Raw genomic sequence first — 6314 nt, forward strand, 5'->3', positions numbered from 1 at the left:
CTGTTCCCAGCACCGGGATTCCCCACAGCTGCTTCCTGCTGCCCTATCTAACGGGTGCATCTGGGGAGCCGGGAGCAGTGCTGCCACTGCCACTGCCAGTGCTTCCTGTGCCTACCCCCCTGCTCTGGCCACCGTTCTCACCACCTCCCCCCACGGCTGGACAGACCCCACCCTTCCCCTCCCCACCCCTGACACGGTAGCAGCCCCTCTGAGTACCATCTGCACCCTGAGGGGTCTTTTCCCTCCTGGGACCCTTTTGGGGTCCCCCCAATGTTACCCTAACGAGCATCACACTCCCATGTTACCCTAAGGGGCCTAAGACTGATCAACTCAAGCCATGTGACCCCCGTAACCCAGGCCCTGATGAGGGGGTCTATGTGGGTGTCCCCAGCAGGGTAGGTGCTGAGGTGCTGCTGTGCCACTACTGGAGGTACACTCACAATTTGGTGCTCAGCCCACCCCTTGCTCTGCTCCCTTCTCCCTCCACCTTTTTGATTCCTCCCTTCCCAAATTGCATCCCTGCAGAAGGAGAAGGAGGATGGGGCTGGGGGTGCAAAGGCTGCAAGTGCGAACAACCCTGGCTGCTGCGGATGTGGAGACACTAGGCTCACTCAGAGGAGCCCAGGCCCTGCTGCCACTGCCAGGGTGACAGTGAAGCAACTCCCACAATATTCTCGGGGGGCTGGGGTGTGGCAGCAGGGGGGCAGTGGGCACCCAAACCTGGCACAGTCTGCCACAGCCTCACTCCAAACATGAGGTGCTGCAGCCCTGGCATGGTCCAAAGAGGGGAAACAGGCATGGGGAAGAGGAACCCAGCCTATGTTATGTGGGGGTCCCAGAAGGAGTTCTGCTGCTCCTTGCAGCCCCTGCTCCCAATCCCTCCCTTTCTCAGCACCCCAAATTCCTCCCCCCAGGTCCTGCTGTGCCACAGGATGTGGCTTTGCCAGGCTGCCCTTATTATACTCAGAGACTGTTACAACTCATCACACTCCCCACCCTGCATTGCCCAGCCCTAAATCACACCAACCCCAGCAACTCTCCTCCAGAAAACCTGACACACATCCCCAAAACCCTTAAACCTCCCAGATCCTCTCCAAAACCCAACACAAGCCCCTGGCCAAACAATCCATCCCCATTACCCCCAGAAAGCCACATCACCCAGCATCACACAGAAGAGCCCCTCCATGGGAAAACATGGTGGGGGGTGGGGGGAGAGATGTTTTATCTTGGCCTCCATCTGTCCCTAATAAGGCAGGTTTATTTTTAGTGGAGGTGAAAGCCGGAGCCACCAGCTCAAGAGCTTTTTCCACTCACATCTGCATTTGTACAATTTGGGTTTCCTGTCGTGGTTTCGGTGCTTTTCAAACCTGCCCAAATTGTTATTTTCTTTGCTCGGCAAAGAGCCCCACAGATCGCTCCCTCTGTATCGTCAGTATATATATATATATATATATGTATATCTTGCCAGCATCCCCTGCCCAACCTCCCCTCTCTAACCTCTCCATTCATCTGGCCCCTGACATGCTGATATCTTGGAATAGGATCCGAACCTCCCCATGGGGCTGAGATGCTGGTGAAGGTTCAGACTGGACCAAATAATTCCTGTCCTGGATTGTGCCTTTCCAGCCCCAGTGTGTAATGAGAAGCCACTCTTCAGACCATGAGTAGGGAAACCGAGGCAGAGATGGTGTCAGTGCTGTAGTTTGTGGATACGGACCCCCCCCCCCCCCCCCATCTTGTTCACCTCCAGGGGCCCTTGGGTTGTGTGGCCATGCTGGGTTTAAGTAGGAGTGGGAAACAAAGCGTCGGGGGGGGGATGTGGGGGGGGTGGGTGTGAGGGTTGTGCCCTCCCTCTGCTTGGAGCCCACCCCATGGGGATGAGCCTAACTCATCCCAGGTGCACCAGGGAATTGGGTAGGTCAAGCTTGGCACAGGCGCTGGGGGACACCTGGATGTCCCCCCAACTTCCTCTGACACACAGTTTCCATCTGCCCGGAGCAGATGCCACGTGAGGGGCAGTGGCAGGGTGAGGAGGGGCTCTTTCATCTCCTCTCCTCAAGCCACATCCCTGCAGGAAAGGGAGGACATGGGGGTGTCAGTGCTCCTCCAAACGTACTGGAGCTGTGGCCACACAATCCAAGGACTCCTGGGGAGTGGCCAAACTGGGGGTCCCCATTCCCAAACCCCAGTGCTGAGACTTTCCCTGCCTCAGTTTCTCCACTCAGGGTCTTAAAAGCAGCTTCTACCCTCTTGTTGCCAAAATCCGGGTCTGGAATTCTGTGGTCCAGCCCCAATATCCACTATTTTCTCCACCCTTTGGTCCCTCTCCTAATCCTATCCCCTGACTCCAGCAACTGGGGAGAAGGGTGCAGGGGACCTGGGGAGCAGTTCACAAAGCCTTACATTCGGCACACCCATCCCAGTCATTCCCTGCCATGAAACCCCACTGTGGTTGTCCAGCACAATTCCTTGGGATGACGAGGATGCTGGGGTGCAAGGATGAAGGTAAGGGTCTCTTGTCCCCTGTCCCCAGCTCTGTCTACAGAGCCAGCTGCCACACCAGCTGTGGGGCCAGGTGCTGGAAGCCAATCCGCGCTCACTTTCTCACTGCTTTTAGTTAATTTTTTCACTCTCTGTTCACCCAGGGAACTTTACTTTCTACAAAAATGTCTCAGCATGTGTCCCCACTGTGGGGCTGGGGACAAGTCCTATGCTGGGCTCAGCCCCAGTGACACGGAGACGTGATGGCACCCTCTCTGGCCCCATCCATGCTGGAGTTGGGGGAACATCCAGCAGAGATGTGGGAGCCGGAGATCAAGGCCTGTAGCACCTGTGGATGTCTGGAAGCCATACAGCCCCGTGCACATCTGTAGGTGTGTGTAGGTAACCTGTGTGTCCGTGAACACACCGACCCTCGTCCCTTCTGTACCCTTGTGCCACCCCCACCCGGACGGGCATGTTCCGTGTTTTGTGTGCGCACGAAGTACCGCCTGCACAGCTCGTACCGGTGCCGTGTAGGGCGTGCATCGCTGCAGCGCTGCGACCCCCGCCGGGAGGGACACGCTGCGGCTCAGCACTGCCGCCTGCTGGGAGAGCGCGGGAATACAGCCTGCGCCCGACGGCGCGCACGGACCAACGGACACAGACACACGGACAGAGACACGCAAACATGGACACGGACACACGGACAGAGACACGCAAACATGGACACGGACACACGGACAGGGACACACAAACATGGACACAGACACACGGACAGGGACACACAAACATGGACACGAACACACGGCGTACAGGGACACACAAACATGGACACGGACACACGGACAGGGACACACAAACATGGACACGGACACACGGACAGGGATACACAAACATGGACACAGACACGGGGTACAGGGACACACAAACATGGACACAGACACACGGCGTACAGGGACACACAAACATGGACACAGACACACGGACAGGGACACACAAACATGGACACAGACACACGGACAGGGACACACAAACATGGACACGAACACACGGCGTACAGGGACACACAAACATGGACACGGACACACGGACAGGGACACACAAACATGGACACGGACACACGGACAGGGATACACAAACATGGACACAGACACGGGGTACAGGGACACACAAACATGGACACAGACACACGGCGTACAGGGACACACAAACATGGACACAGACACACGGACAGGGACACACAAACATGGACACAGACACACGGACAGGGACACGCAAACATGGACACAAACACGGCGTACAGGGACACACAGACATGGACACCGACACACGGACAGGGACACACAAACATGGACACGGACACACGGACAGAGAAACGCAAACATGGGCACAAACACGGCGTACAGGGACACACAAACATGGACACCGACACACGGACAGGGACACACAAACATGGACACGGACACACGGACAGGGACAAACAGACATGGACACAGACACGGCGTACAGGGACACACAGACATGGACACCAACACACGGACAGGAACACACAAACATGGACACAGTCTTTCTGGGAGCTCTTCTGCTCCTTAGAGCTTCCTCCATCCATCATCGCCAAAGCATCGGTCACCTCTTTGGACATTCTCTAGGCCTTTGTCATTATTCTTCTGGCCAGGAACATTTTTATCATCCTTCAATCAGGCTGTTTGTATCATAATGTGTTGGTTGTGTTTAGTGTCCTCTCGTTTCCCCTGCCCTCTATCACAGGGGTCTGCATGTATTTGTCCTAGAGCTGTTCTTGCCACAGGCCCACAGGCCCCTGAACAAAAACGAGGGGCGTTTTCCCTGTGAAACAAAACTGGCCACCCAAGTTGCTTATGTCAGTTTGTAGGGTTCCCTTGGGACTGTCAGGGCAGCACAGGTTTGAGGTGGGGGCAGGTTGGGTCTGGGACACATCCTTGATTGTTCGGACTTTTTGGAGGCAGCTAGCCACTCAGAGCCACAGGCCCCTGGAGCCAATATCTGTCTGTTTAACCTGGGAAAGAAAAGTGGCCAGCCCAGGTTCCTGATGTCAGGTTTTAGCTGGTGTTCGGCATTGCCCCTGCATTCCGAATTGTATTGTGCTGTAGCTTTGGTCTGGGATGTATGGGGTGCCCCCTCCCCTCCTCCCCTCAGCCCCATTGTGCTGTGTCCCCGTCTCCACCCCTCACCCCTACCTGTACTTCCAGCCCGCCCCTTCCCCACCCTCTCTCCTCCCTTCACCCCTCCCCAGCCGGCCCCTTCTCCACCCCTCACTCCCCACTGCCCACCTGCGACTCCCTGCAGCAGCACTTGGGAGCCTGGACTCGTGGGGATAGTGCGGCCCTCGCAGCAGGACAACACCCAAATAAAACAGGCAGGGACCACATCTGTGTGCTGTGCTGTGCTGTGTCACAAAGGCACCTGGGGCTGAGGGGAGGGGGCTGGAGGTGACACAGAACGTGGGTGCAGCTGAGAGGCAGAAGGGGTCTTTAGGAGTAAAAAGGGGGGCTCCAGGGTGGCACAGAGACGCTGAGAGGCTGCGGTGGGAACTTGAGGGTGACACAAGGAGGCTGAGTGGCAGGGGCTGCCTTGAGGGACAAAGTGGGGGGTGTCTGATGTGTCAGGTTTATCAGCCCTCACACCACCCTTAACCTCACTTTTAAAACCACCCCTACCCAGGTGGAGAGTGCACGGTGGAGGTTAGGGGGCCACAGGACAGTCTCGGGGGCTTGGGGTGACACACAGACATTGTGGGCTGAGGGGCAAAGAGGGGGGGACTTGACAGGTGGAGAGCTGACACTGAGGGTTAGAGGTAGGAAGGACAGGACACAGGGTACCAGGAAGGGTTAGGGTACAGCAGCAGCCCTCAGCCCAACCCTAAGCTCACCCTAAACAGCACCCCTAGAACACCAGTTTTCCCCAACAGCAGCTGCAGGCAGCGAGCCTAATGCTGGGACAGCCCCAGAACCCTGCCAGCAGCTGCAGGCAGTGACCCTAATTAAAAGGCGGGGATGATGTTTGCTGGCTAGAGAGTGACCGGTAGAGCTTGGGGACTGAGCACTTTTTTAGGGTTTTTTTAGGGCTTTTAAAGGATATTTTAGGGGCTTTTTTTTTTTTTGCAGGTGCTTTTTAGGATTTTTCTGGGAATATTTAGGATACTTTTAGGGCTTTTTCAGGGCTTTTAAAAGATTTTTTTAGGGTATTTTAAGGGCTTTCTTAGTACTAATTAGAACTTATAGTTTTTTTTTTTTTTTTTTTTTTTGGGGGGGGGGTGCTTTCCTAGGACTACTTAAAAATATTTAGGGCTTTTTTAGGACTATTGGGGGTATGTGGAGGACTCTTAGGAATAGGGTATTTTTAGGTTTATTGAGGAAGCTTTTAGGTCTGTTTAGGGTCTTATCAGGGCATTTTAAGGATTTTTGGGGTATTATTAGAGCTCTTTTAGGAATATTTAGTGCTTTTTAAAAGGTTCTTTAGGGATTTTTAAGGGTGTTTTAGGGTTTTTTTAAAAGTAGGGTATTTTACTTGTATTTTAAGGGTATTCTGAGGCTATTTTTGTGTTTCTGTGGGGCTCTTAGGACATTTTGAAGATGAGGGTTTTTTAGGGAATTTTGATGTTTTTAGGGTCTTTTCATGGCACGGCACATAGAGGCTGAGGGGCAGCTTGAGGTGCTTGAGGGTGACAGAGGCTGGGAGCTGAGGGAGGGACAGGGAGAGGGGACAGTGGGTGACACAGAGAGATGCTGAGGGGGTCAGGGGCAGCTGGAGGGTGACACAGAGAAGCTGGGGGCTGAGGGGCAAAGGAGAGGGAT

Source organism: Anomalospiza imberbis, chromosome 25 (assembly GCF_031753505.1).
Source record: "Anomalospiza imberbis isolate Cuckoo-Finch-1a 21T00152 chromosome 25, ASM3175350v1, whole genome shotgun sequence".
NCBI lineage: Eukaryota > Metazoa > Chordata > Aves > Passeriformes > Viduidae > Anomalospiza > Anomalospiza imberbis.